This window comes from Nothobranchius furzeri, chromosome 15, assembly GCF_043380555.1.
Source record: "Nothobranchius furzeri strain GRZ-AD chromosome 15, NfurGRZ-RIMD1, whole genome shotgun sequence".
NCBI classification, from domain to species: Eukaryota; Metazoa; Chordata; class Actinopteri; order Cyprinodontiformes; family Nothobranchiidae; genus Nothobranchius; species Nothobranchius furzeri.
In genome coordinates, this window is record NC_091755.1 from 31,665,100 (window position 1) to 31,679,243 (window position 14,144).

Below are 14,144 nucleotides of genomic sequence, written 5' to 3' on the forward strand. Positions count from 1 at the left end.
CGGATCCGGCCTGCAAGCGGGTTATATTCGGCCTGCGAGATGGTTGTGTAAACTTTATTTTCACACTTTACAATGTAGAGTGAAAATAAACTTATCTTTGTGAGCAAGTTTCCTCTGTAATGAGTATAAATAAAACAAAGCTGCGCTCAAGGCTCACACAAGAACTTGAATCACATCCTGAAGTTGGCTGCCACTCAGGATGTGACTTCTGATATTGATGTGCTGGTGAAAGCTAAAAGATGTAAAGTAAAATGAGTCAAATATATTTTAAGTGCTGCATAAAACTGATCTAGCCATGTGATCTGTAAGCTCTTTGAATCACTAAGGAATGTTTTTTTTATTTATTATTTTTTTGTTTTGTTTTTTCAATTTTTCAAGTACACTTCAGGTGTTGTACTTGTACTATTTTGGATACACTGTCCTCAGGCTCCAGCCTTGTTTTATATTGATTGTATTAAAACAAAGAAAACAATCTGAAGTTGTTTTTAATTTACCAGTCCGGCCCACTTGGGACTAGATTTCCCTCAATGTGGCCCCTGAGCTAAAATGAGTTTGACACCCATGGCTTAGATGCTTCAAATTTAAGGAAGTACCTCGGCTGATGCAGAGTTGATGACCTTTTCATGGACAAGTAAGTCTTTAAAATACAAATATAAGACATCACAACATGACGTGAGAACAATACTTGTAAAATAACAAGTTTTAGCTCTGTTTGTCGGCTACAGAAGCACATTTATAAACAAGAAACGTGAAGTTGCCATCTTAAAAAAAACAGAGCGACAGACTTTTTGGGTGATATGCTTGTCAGCAACTAGATGGTGCCATCGGATAAGAGAAATACTCCGGAAAGAGACTTTAAATCTAAGCAAAATAAACAAATAATTCCAAATTAATTAAACAAAAGGGATTTGGGATGTATTTAATTTTGTTATGAGTGTGCAGTTTACTTAAATGAGATTTTTACTTTGTGCAAACAAGCACAAGGGTATAAAACATGTTAATTTCTATGAATTGAGCAGCAGATGAGCATCAGTTTCTATGGAACTAAATAAAATCTTTGCAAGGTAAAATAATTAATAAAATGGCAAGTTGAGCTGATTTAATTTGCTACTAATTTGTCTGGTTTAGATCAAACAGACTAGTTCATCAGAAAAGTGGCATTGGGCTGTCACATTGAGTGTAGGTGGTTGGACCCAAGATGCAGAAATCCCCAGAAAGACTCAATGCAGGAGAGGTCCTGCGAAAATAATTCCTTTATTAAAGGAGGACATGCCGATATCCAAGGCAAAAAATAAGAATAACTTTCAAAAACTCACTGAAAACTCAAAAACAAACTAAAGCTCACACAAGAGCACAGACTCGGGAAACTCGAGAGGGGTCAGCCAGCCAGCGAGGCGCTCATCTCTCTCAGTGCAGCATTGATGTCCTGTGTACATGTTTGTTGGTGCTCTGAGGGATCTCCTGCATCAACATGTGAACCAGCTGGCTTCAAATATGAATTTGTTTCATTGTCAGGTTGTAGGTGAAGCTGAGCCTCAGTTAGTGAACAGATTAACAACAACATTGTAAAAAGAATATGCATCTTTGTCTTCAGTGTCAGCCTTCGCAGGTCAGCTTTGTGCCTTGTGTTAACCGGGTCTTAAATACAGCTTTTATTATCAGTAGTTAAATATTACCTGATTGGTTAGTTGCTTAGTAGTTGCAGCTTCGGTGGCTAGCGGGTAGTAACTCGCTAATATTTTTAATTTAATAATCATATACACAATTTAAAAAGTAAAAGGCTCGTTATATATTTATATTGAAACTAATACATACAAAATATTATGTTATCTCCCGTGTTACGTGAAGTTACGTCACCAGCGTGGAAGTTGTGGTCACGTAATGCGAGTCTGTTCCATTTAACTGTTTTCTTTGACCAAGGAAGGACAGTGTCCTTGTAAGCAAGGAGCATGGCCTCGCAAGGCAAGGCGCCTTGACATTGAGAAAAACCCAAGGTTTTATACACAGGAAAGGTGTTCAAGGAGACTGGGAGCAGGTGTGGCCAATGAACTGACTGAGGAGGTAAAATAAGCAGGAGGCTGAAACTAACATGATGAAAATGAACACAATTAACTAAGATGGACTAAAAGGTTGCAAAGGGAAACACAAACACTAAAAAAGCCTGAACTTAATTAAACTGAAGAACAAAAACCAGTGAGATACAAACTGGAGGGCTGGAGAATAAATCTAAGAAAACTAAAGATAAGTGAACTACTTAACCTGAAACTACAGAACTAGAGACACAGTAGGGCTGGGGAGAAAATATCTAAACAACATACACCAGAATAAACTAGAAACACTATCTAATCCAATCCACCTTTATTTGTGAAGCACTTTCGACCAAAGTGCTTCACACACAGATAAAAAACATAGCGACAAAACTAAAAACAATAAAAACATAGATAATATATTAAAACATATGAAAACATTGTAAAAGAAATTAAACTCAAGACTGCTTAAAAACAGGAGTGGATAAGAATAATCAGTCAGTGTTAAAAGCCAGTGAATAACAGTGAGTCTAGAGGAGGGACTTAAAAACGACCAGAGAAGATGCCTGTCTAATATTGTCTGAAAACTGGATATTTAAGAAATGAAAGAGACAAGAACTAGAATGAATCTAAATGACACAGCCAGGGAAGGAGACAAGAAGGGATGCAGGAGACGAGACGTGACATCTACACCCAAAAAAACAAACTCTGCCTATTGCTGCTTTTAATATGTTCATTTTGTTGTATCTACTTAATAAACTTGATTTTGCAAAGATTGGTAATGTGCTTGAGCAATTGTAATGTAATACAGTAATCCCTCGCTACTTTGCGGTTCGTTCATCGCGGATTCGCTGCTTCGCGGATTTTTTCTTTGGAGCATTTTTCAGGGGGAATTCGCAGATTCGCGGTATTTTTCACTGATTCGCGGTATTTTTCTATGTTTTTTTTCATCAAAACATGCACTCTTTGTAATAAAACTAAAAAAACCAAGTAAAAAAAACATTTTCTTGAGTTTTACCCACAAAAAGACAATGTGATCATACGATAATTCAATATAGTACTGTATGTCAGACAGGTCGACTGGATTCGGGAGCTGAGCTTGTAGGGAGCGTGGTTTCACAGACGCGGAAGTGATAGCGTCGGTGAAACGCCGGCTCATCTAGGAAACCCCCGAGCGTTCGAGCGTCAACAAAGTGACACGGAAATGCCGGGCTTTCCAGAAGTAAGTAAGATAACTAACTATGAGCTGATAGTTCGTTGGATTGATCAGTAGGTTGGAAACTCTGATCATGAATCTGAAGAAACGATGACTGAGTGGTGAGCTGGAAAGGCGACTTCCGTTTATAGCCGCGGTTTGTGACGTAGGTGCAACGTGGAGGGAATCCCCGCGAGGGGCATGCTGGGAGTCCCTACTTCGCGGATTTTCACCTATCGCGGCCAGGTCTGGAACGCATCTACCGCGATAAACGAGGGATTACTGTACTGTTAATTTCTGTTTCTACACAAAACCATTGAGCTATGTCAACAAAACATTGTTGAGTAAATTCAGAGTTTTGTCCCTCTTCTGATACCGTATTGCCCAACTTGATAGCCACATGAGCTGCCTGCCCAAACAAAGGCCAATGCGCATGTTCACCATCCATGGGCAAGGTGCATTGTGAGTAGCCGGTTTTCAGTTGATTATTTCTATTTTGGTGTGTTTTCATGTGTTTTGTTGGGGGTTTTACTGCTAGGGTTGGGTTTTGTTGGTTGTTTCAGTTAGTTGCTGATGTTATTTTGGGTTGGTAATGTAAAGGGTTAATTTACATGTTATTTAATGAACCATGAGATATGAGATTCCATAGAAAATATGAAATCAATCTTATGGATCTTTGGTACTTTGGTACGGAGAATGGTGTAGTGTGGAATGTTGTTCAGAACCAGCAAATCCAGAGAAACGATTAGTTCTGATGGGAGTGAAGGTGATGTCTTCGCACTAAGCTTTTATTCGGAGATTCATAAACACATAAGACGCCATTTTTGTCGCTCCACACATACCCTTAGAATGAGACCTCCGAACAGATCCAGACTGCCAGGTCCTCGAACCTCTTTTTCGGTACCGGAGCCAATGAAACAGCATCAGCAGTACGACAGACTAGTCTTTGGATTGTCTCCAGGTAAAAAGCGACAGTTGGTTGACTGTGTCAGATGGACCCGGAGGGTCAAAGAGTTCAGCTTTTATTCTAAAAGGAACCGTTGCTTGGTGAAAATATATGTAACTAACCTATAAGCTTCTTTTATATTTACCTTATAAGCTTCTTTTATATATTTACCCTTTAAGCTCATTTGTATTACTCTATGATATGTACACTTGCTCAGATACTCAAGGCCTCTACACAAAGATTTACAGCAGCATGTTCTGTTCTGCAACCTTGAAGGGAGTGAGCACATACCAGCTCCTCGGCACCGGTGAAATGTATCTTCATGTATCAGGATGCTCCTACTAATCTCAAGGATGCATGTTCTAGTGATGTATTAACTGTCCACTAACAAGGCTGTTATTCTTTACCTGTCATGATCATTGACGTATGTACATGGCAAACTGCGTATGTAACATTCCTGTAATCTTCAATAAAAATCAGCCGTTTTCAGCAGAACGGCGAGAGTCTGTCCGAAGCAACTGACAGGAGCAGATTGCGGGACCTGCTGTATGTTGCAAAGGCTCTCCCCCTCATGAGCGGTGAAAACAGTGGCTGGACATCTGATCATTTGTCTCCTCATTCTGCCAACTCAAAATGTGTTTAACTCCATCTTCTCCGTACCCGTGCTTGGTCTAACAGAAGAAAGACCAACAAATTTGGCGTCACGAACAGGATTTTTTCTTTTTGAAGAAAAAGGAGTTTTTGGAGGACAATTTGACCAACCGACCCAGTGAACGATCTTGGCACAGAACACCGCGGTGGAAAACAAGGTGAGCAGAACCTTATTTCTAAAAACTGCTCATTGGATTTATCCAAAGCCTTTGTGTCCAGAATCATAGTAGCTGTGGTCCTAAAAATAATAGTTGGAGAAGAAAGTGGAGACAAGTGCAGAAGAAATAAGAGATTTTTGTAATGGTTTAATGGTGAAATAAGATAAGGATTTTTACAATGGTTTAATGATAAATGAGATAAGGAAATAGTACAGAAGAAGGGTTGGAGGCCAAGGGTTATTAGAGAAGCCCTAAATTCCATTTTCCAGGTCGTGGCTGACCACACTATTTGCTGACGAGCGAATAGAAAATATAACGAGGTTATATTAAGCTAGGGTAGGGCCTTAGGGGTGGGAACCCTAAAATACTGCAGGTCAGGGACCTGGTTCGGGTTAAGGCCCTGGGAGGCTAAAGAGAGCTCCCTAAATTTTGAAGCACAGGTCAAGGACCTGGTTTAGGTTAAGGCCCTGGGAGGCTAAAGAGAGCTCCCTAAAGTTTAAAGTACAGGTCGAGGACCTGGTATGGGTTAAGGGCCTGGGAGGCTAAAGAGAGCTCCCTAAATTCGAAAGGTCGAGGACCTTTGCATGAGATGAGAAAAATGTTCTAAGGTAACTGTTTTTGCATAAAATGAGCAATGTTTTAAATATGACAAGCAGCCCAGTTGAAGCCACGAGAAATTAGGTTTTATTGAGAAAGTCAGCAGAAAAGGCGATGAAGGAAAAAGGGGTAGATGTTAACAGTAGAGGTAACTGGAGCAAGATTTGGGAAGTGAAGGCTGCAGAATCGAGAGAAAAAGGCACAGCTGTAGACAAGCTTCACTGTGTGTGTAAGCTGAGTTCAGCCTGTGTGTGTGAGGCGCAGCAAGAGGCTGCTTACGGCTCTGGATTGAAAGTGCAGCACTAGGAGAGTGCAGAATGCAGAGCAGAGTTTTGGGAGCTCCGTGTGTGTGTGTGTGTGTACAGCGCTGGATGTGTGTGTGAAGGCCTGATGCGGTACCAGAAAATAAATAAATAAGATAAATAAGAGCTTTAAAAAGTTGCAACTCTTATATGTAAATTACACTGCAGTGCTAAAATTAATGTTTGGAGCTACGCAAAATTCAGATTCTGCAACCCTGTTCTGATCAGTCTTTGAACAGAACACCATAAGTTAATAAATAAAAGGTTTTTAAAGTAACATATGTATATGTATGTGTGTATGTATGTATATGTGTATACACATATATACATATGTAGTGTAGAAGCGTGATAATCATTTGTGTGCGGGGCAGCATGTGAGGGACCCCGATCTGGGGGTTAAGTGGCCTGGAGATAAAAAAGGGAAAAAAAAAAAAAAAAAACCAATAAGAAATGCAAGTAAGGTTGTATATGACAGCTTTATTTCAGAAATATATGGATATACATATACATAAAGTCAGATAGCTGCTAAACAGTAAAATCAAAACAGATCTGCAGAAAATAAATATATAAACTATTCCTCAGAGCGCTCTCAAAAAAATTGCAATTGGATTTGCTCTAATGTTACATAAGGCCTGCTTAAAAGCATAGTAAGCATTAAATTCTGAAAATAACCAGTGCAGTGTTAAATAAATTCTGTGCTTAAAATATTATATATATATATATATAGAGAGAGAATAAATAAGTGACGGACTGACTTACTTTAAAAAAAAAAAGACTGTGACAAACAAAGAATGTCTCTGTGCCTTGTGAATGAGTGAATGCGTGTCTTCTTGCATGAGAAGTAAATGCTGCTTTCGCTGGATCTTCTCCTTTAATAGAGGGAGCAGCTGCTTGAGAAACAGTGTGCGGTCCATGTTTTTGCTAGACGGTTATTTAGTTCAAGAGACTGTGGAAACAATAGAAAAAGAATTTATCGTTAGTGTGATGACAAGAAAATCCTTTAAAATACAAAAGTTGTATGGTTGTGGTTATAAAGGAAGTATTTTGTCTGATTATGGGCCGTGGAGTCAGCTGGACTCCCTCGCTCTCTCTGTTTTTCTGTGTAACATGCAGTTTTAAGCAATTTGTGACTTTAGAAAGGATATTTTTCAGTGTTTTGGACGTACCTTAAGGCTTCTGGTTAGGGTATTCAGGAGATCCTTCCTCTCGGACAGATCTAGTGAGAATGACTGGAGTTTCAGCCTGGGGACCTGACTCCACCCACTTTTACACACAGGAATCCCATAGTCTAAAAATAGCACAGGGTGCTGCGAAAAGCAGCTCTGAACGGATCATCTTTATGAAAACCATAAAATTAACAAATAATCTGTCAGGAAATAAAATATTTGTTAAATCTTGCTATAAAACAAAATCCAATAATTGTCTTGCCTCAACTTTAAGAACCATTAACATTAATGGCTGGATTTTGGGACGCTGAATAATGAAAAAACAGATAAACTAAGTATTATTTCCTGTAACCTGGCTAGAAACTGTACCAGGCTGTTTTGAGTTAAAAACTGGTAGTTATTTTCCCAAAATAAAAATAGATAAATAAAAAATGAAAGGAGGGATCTTGCATTTGGGATAGATTGTGCCTAATGTTTAAAACCTGTGTAGAACTGATTTGATGATTCAGAACAAATTGTGCATAGGAAGTAGTCTAGATTTACCTTTGGGTCAATAAAGTCGACTAATTATTAGAAACCATCGTTGATTTTGATTTGTAAAAGAGAAAGTTCTGTCATTTCAACCCAATCAACATATTTAAGGAAAACGTTTGCTGTGCATTGTGGTGGGCATGAACTTTACTGGGTGGGCCTGTCACAACCAGCTGCAAAGAATGTTTGGGTCTGACTTCTATACAAAGAGAACCTGGAAGCCCTCACCAAAAGCTGTGACTTATAACATCAAGACGGGGAGCACTACAAGATGGACAAAGAGGCAGAAACTTATTTGCCCTGCTGCTGATGAAACAAAGTACAAAAGGGGGAGCATGTGTGCTAACATGTGAACTTTAATCAATGACGGTGGTCATCCTGGACTTACAAAGAGAGGCTCAAAAGAGACTGTTTCCTATGGTTACACCCAGTAAAAGAGTGCTTGCTGCAGTCAGGTAATGAACAATGCTTTTTGGCAACAACCAGTTGAATTGATGAAATGTCAGAACTGTGGAAAATTTACTAAACTACTGTAGAACATAGTTAACTGAGAAGGTTAGCCTAAAAAAAAAAAAAGATAATAATAATAACAATAAATAAATAAATAATAGGATTAGTAACCTGGATTTCAGCCCAACTCACCATTGGACGTCAATATAATCTTTATTGTCTTAAGATTCTCAGCTGCAGCGGACATGCAGTAAAGCCTTATTTTCTTTTCAAAACGGAATACATCAGCGTTATCACTCATTTTCATTGGTTAAGGAAACGGTGTCTATTTATAAGTCTAGGAGAACGCTTTAGGCTTCAACAGTTTTCTCCTTCGAGCAAACATGCGCAAATTTTTGAACATTTCCATCCCATTTCATTCATTGCATAAAAATAACAATTAAATGAATAATTTGGCATTCAGCTGACTAAATGATTCATGGAACATCTCATCCGAGACAACAGTGTTGTTTCAGCTCCGTTGAGTTTCCCAACAGATCTAGCCAAACCTAGCTGATCCTATATTTTTATATCAGCTGTAAGTTCTAACGTAGAAAATAATGTCACAAAAATATTGAATAATTGTACCCCTCATTCGATAAAAATTATGTTCACATTTTTATCCTGTGAAATCTTTAACATAATATTTTTAATTGGCCTTTTTGACGACAATTGGCTAAAAAGTCGTTAAGATTATCATCACAGGATGGCATGATAAATAAGTAAATAACATAAATAAATAAATAGATAAAAATAAGAGAGAAAAAGCAAAATTAATTAAATGAAATGTAATAGTAATAAAACGTTAAATTGATCTAAAATCTGTCATTCAGTGCCACTGGAAAAAGGAAGAGGATAGGGGAGTATTTCTTAGCACAAATCACGTTATTGATTTAGCAATGCAGCTTAATTTCAGACGCTTTAAGGATGATACTAACTTGTGTTATAGATGGAGGAGTAGCACAGAAACACACTTCTAGATGAGGAGATAAGGAAAAACTGCTGATTACCAATACTATGCACAAACAAACCTGTAACTGCAGTCTCGTTATTTACAAATTAACCTTAAGTAGTGAATTAATTCTTAGGATTTCTTGTGCTAAGTGAGGTTCTTAAAAAAAAAAAAAAAAAAAAAAAAAGAAGGTAAGAAAGACAGGTAGTTTAGGTAAGGGACAACCTGAAACTATTTTGTGGAATTGATAGTAAAGTGATTGTCCTAATTTCTAATTGGAGAGATCACATCGCAACGTGAGTTTAGAACAGCAGTTATGGGAAGTTTTGTTGGATTAATTTGATCACACGCTTTAGGTCTTATTTTTCTTCTTTCCACTGATTTAGCGTTAGGTTAAGTATTTCACACTTTCGCTTCAGTCTGACATTTGCTTGGTGTGTGAGGGCACAGAGACGTGTATGGACCGTGTGTTTGACTGTGTTTGTCTTGTTTGTTTGTTTATTTATCTATATGGTCATGGCTGAGCCTTGAGAAACATCAACAAAGCCATTGGACTATTCTGAGTAAATTAACCAATTCAAATTCAGGATCCTGAAACAATTTGGCTATAACCTCTAATTGATGAAGGACATCTTAAGAATTCATTGTACAAGGCATCATCTCCAGTGTTGCTGGAACTGTTATAAAACCCATGCATGGTTGTATATTTTAGTTTGATCATTTATACTCATTGAATTATTGTTGTTTGCTTTATGTTTTAATTTCTTTGTAATTTTTTCTCTGTGACACAGGTGGAGATGCTGGTGGCAAAGTGGATCCCACTCATTTCTTTCTCCCACACACATTCTTACTCTCTCCCTCTCTCTCTCTGTGTATGTGCATGTGTATGTGTTTGTGTGTCTGTGTGTGTCCATGTCGTGATGTCACTGTACCTTTAATTGCGCTTGCTGTTCGTAACTGTATGTGTCTGATGTTGAAGGTATCAGAGGCTAGGGTCAGTAAGAGCTAGGACATTTTTGTGCATAACCTTTAATCCCTAGGCGATCGGTTCGGGGAACTTCTGGTCCGGCCGGAGTGTGAATCTTCCTACCAACTATCTGCCGAGATCAATTGGACTGCACAAGCCGAGAAAGCCTTCATTGGACCACAACCACACACACAAAGATACTTCGCCTTCGGTGCCAGGCGTCGACTGGGTCCTGCTAAAAGTCACCAAAAGGAAGTGGACGGAACCAAGGTGGACCGGGCCATACAGGATCACGGAGAGGACGTCACACGCTGTCCGGCTGGACGGGAGGATCCTGACCAGGAAGAGAAGCAGCCGACATCTGCCTGACCAGGAGAAGTACCCAAGGACCAGGACGAGAAGCAGCTGACATCTGCCTAACCAGAGAAAGGATCCAAAAACCAGGAAGAGAAGTAGCTGACTACAGTAGCGTGCCAAGCTACCAATTCTGCGGGACAAGGTAGCATGCCAAGCTGCCACCACATCCTGCAGGACGAGAATCGTGACATCATCACCCCCTGCAGCTGCCTGGAGCCAGTGAAGGGACCTCAACAGGGGGAAGAAGTAACCACCATACGAACATTCTACAAGGGTTCTATTTTACACCCTCCATTTATTTTATCAGGGTTCTATTTTACACCCTCATTTACTTTACAAGGGTTATATTTTATACCCACTACTCATTTTATATTATTACTCATTTACTTGTTTAGTATTATATATATGTTTACACTCATTGCATTTCCAAACTCAATTCTGAATGCACATATTGATCACCACTGCCATCTCTCCTCCACCTGCTGACCCAATTATCCAGATGCCTTTGTTACTAGCCAATCCTAACATCTATTTGGGAGGGGAACCCTCTGATGACAGTGAAGACTCTCATGATGAAGAAGATGAGGTTAGAGTGTGAGAATGTTCAGTGATTTATGTAACAATCCCTTCACCTGTTCATTTCTATGAGTTTTTTGATTGTGTTGTTTTTATTTTTTTTGATCATTGATGTCCTAGGCATGCCCACTCTGTGCCAAAAGGCGTTCGCCCCAAAATGGGGGGACATGGGGGAATTTTCCCTATTTGACGTACGATAATTAGGGTTTTTCGCCCTCATACGGGTGTGCATGCGATCCATTCATGTTGTAACATGTTCAGTTACACATATGATCATGTTTTTTGTAATAGTTTACAGCCAGAAATATGAGAAGCTGTAGTCTGATTGATTGTTTGTATTTGTATTTTAAAACTTTGCTTATTAGATTCTTTTTGATGAAATTTGGTGTTGTTGTTTTGATTTCCTATATCTTTGTTGAACTCTTAAAAGAGTTCAAAAGGGGGATTGAAAATATATGTAACTAACCTATAAGCTTCTTTTATATTTACCTTATAAGCTTCTTTTATATATTTACCCTTTAAGCTCATTTGTATTACTCTATGATATGTACACTTGCTCAGATACTCAAGGCCTCTACACAAAGATTTACAGCAGCATGTTCTGTTCTGCAACCTTGAAGGGAGTGAGCACATACCAGCTCCTCGGCACCGGTGAAATGTATCTTCATGTATCAGGATGCTCCTACTAATCTCAAGGATGCATGTTCTAGTGATGTATTAACTGTCCACTAACAAGGCTGTTATTCTTTACCTGTCATGATCATTGACGTATGTACATGGCAAACTGCGTATGTAACATTCCTGTAATCTTCAATAAAAATCAGCCGTTTTCAGCAGAACGGCGAGAGTCTGTCCGAAGCAACTGACAGGAGCAGATCGCGGGACCTGCTGTATGTTGCAAAGGCTCTCCCCCTCATGAGCGGTGAAAACAGTGGCTGGACATCTGATCATTTGTCTCCTCATTCTGCCAACTCAAAAGGTGTTTAACTCCATCTTCTCCGTACCCGTGCTTGGTCTAACAGAAGAAAGACCAACATTGGTTGGTAAAATGCAACAGATTTTATCCAGCTTGTCGTTGGTTCTTTCGGCTGAAGAGGAAAGTTACGGATTGGCCACTCCGTCAACTTCTCTAGAACCGTTGAACTGCGTTAAAGATGACGTGGGCATAGTTTTATACGTCGGATGTTTTGGTTTATGGTTGAATGAAAAGATAACAGATTTACCAAGCATCCCCAAAACCACGCCTCCATCAGATCTGGCAGATTCTGATTGGATCAGTAAAAGCAATGTGCCAGGTCTTAACGCTACATGTGATCAGTCTCTAATGGAAACATTTAAAGTTGCATTACTTATTATATTATGTAGGATTATAATATCAAGTAATTAATATTTTCATTTCACAAATTGGTTCACATTTTGTTATTGACTAACATTTTGTTTAATTAGCTTATTAAAAATAGAGTTCGTTGGTTTATTAAAAAGGAAGAGTCCTTTGTCTTCATTCTTCTCTTGGGCTGGAAAGGAAATCAGTTTAGAAGCAAATGCATGAGACCTTGAGGCAATATCTCATGCAGATTACTTCTTGCTGAGGAGAGGGGGGAAATGACTTTTAGGTGGAAAACAGTCATTTCATTCCGTTACAGTGTTAATTTTGCACCGTGAGAAAAGATTCCATTCCGCGTAATGGGACCGTAGTGACGTCGAGCTGTTTCATAAAGTAGTCGGTGTTGGTCTTTCTCCTGTTAGACCAAGCACGGGTACGGAGAAGATGGAGTTAAACACCTTTTGAGTTGGCAGAATGTGGAGTCAAATGATCAGAAGTCCAGCCACTGTTTTCACCGCTCATGAGGGGGAGAGCCGTTGCAACATACAGCAGGTCCCGCGATCTGCTCCTGTCAGTTGCTTCGGACAGACTCTCGCCGTTCTGCTGAAAACGGCTGATTTTTATTGAAGATTACAGGAATGTTACATACGCAGTTTGCCATGTACATACGTCAATGATCATGACAAGTGAAAATAACAGCCTTGTTAGTGGACAGTTAATACATCACTAGAACATGCATCCTTGAGATTACTAGGAGCATCCTGATACATGAAGATACATTTCACCGGTGCCGAGAGGAGCTGGAATGTGCTCACTCCCTTCAAGGTTGCAGAACAGAACATGCTGCTGTAAATCTTTGTGTAGAGGCCTTGAGTATCTGAGCAAGTGTACATATCATAGAGTAATACAAATGAGCTTAAAAGGTAAATATATAAAAGAAGCTTATAAGGTAAATATATAAGAAGCTTATAAGATAGATACATATATTTGTAGATACATATATTTTCAATCCCCCTTTTGAACTCTTTTAAGAGTTCAACAAAGACATAGGAAATTAAAACAACAACACCAAATTTCATCAAAAAGAATCTAATAAGCAGAGTTTTAAAAAACCAATACAAACAATCAATCAGATTACAGCTTCACATATTTCTAGCAGTAAACTAATACAAAAAACATGATCATATATGTAACCGAACATGTTACAACATGAATGGATCGCATGCTCACCGTATGAGGGCGAAAAACCCTAATTATCGTACATCAAATAGGGAAAATTCCCCCATGTCCCCCCATTTTGGGGCGAATGCCTTTTGGCACAGAGTGGGCATGCCTAGGACATCAATGATCAAAAAAATAAAAACAACACAATCAAAAAACTCATAGAAACGAACAGGTGAAGGGATTGTTACATAAATCACTGAACATTCTCACACTCTAACATCATCTTCTTCATCATGAGAGTCATCACTATCATCAGAGGGTTCCCCTCCCAAATAGATGTTAGGATTGGCTAGTAACAAGGGCATCTGGATAATTGGGTCAGCAGGTGGAGGAGAGATGGCAGTGGTGATCAATAAGTGAATTCAGAATTGAGTTTGGAAATGCAATGAGTGTAAACATATATCTAATACTAAACAAGTAAATGAGTAATAATATAAAATGAGTAGTGGGTATAAAATATAACCCTTGTAAAGTAAATGAGGGTGTAAAATAGAACCCAGATGAAATAAATGGAGGGTGTTAAATATAACCCTTGTAGAATGTTCATAGGGTGGTTACTTCTTCCCCCTGTTGAGGTCCCTTCACTGGCTCCAGGCAGCTGCAGGGGGTGATGATGTCAAGATTCTCGTCCTGCAGGATGTGGTGGCAGCTTGGCATGCTACCTCGTCCCGCAGAATTGGTA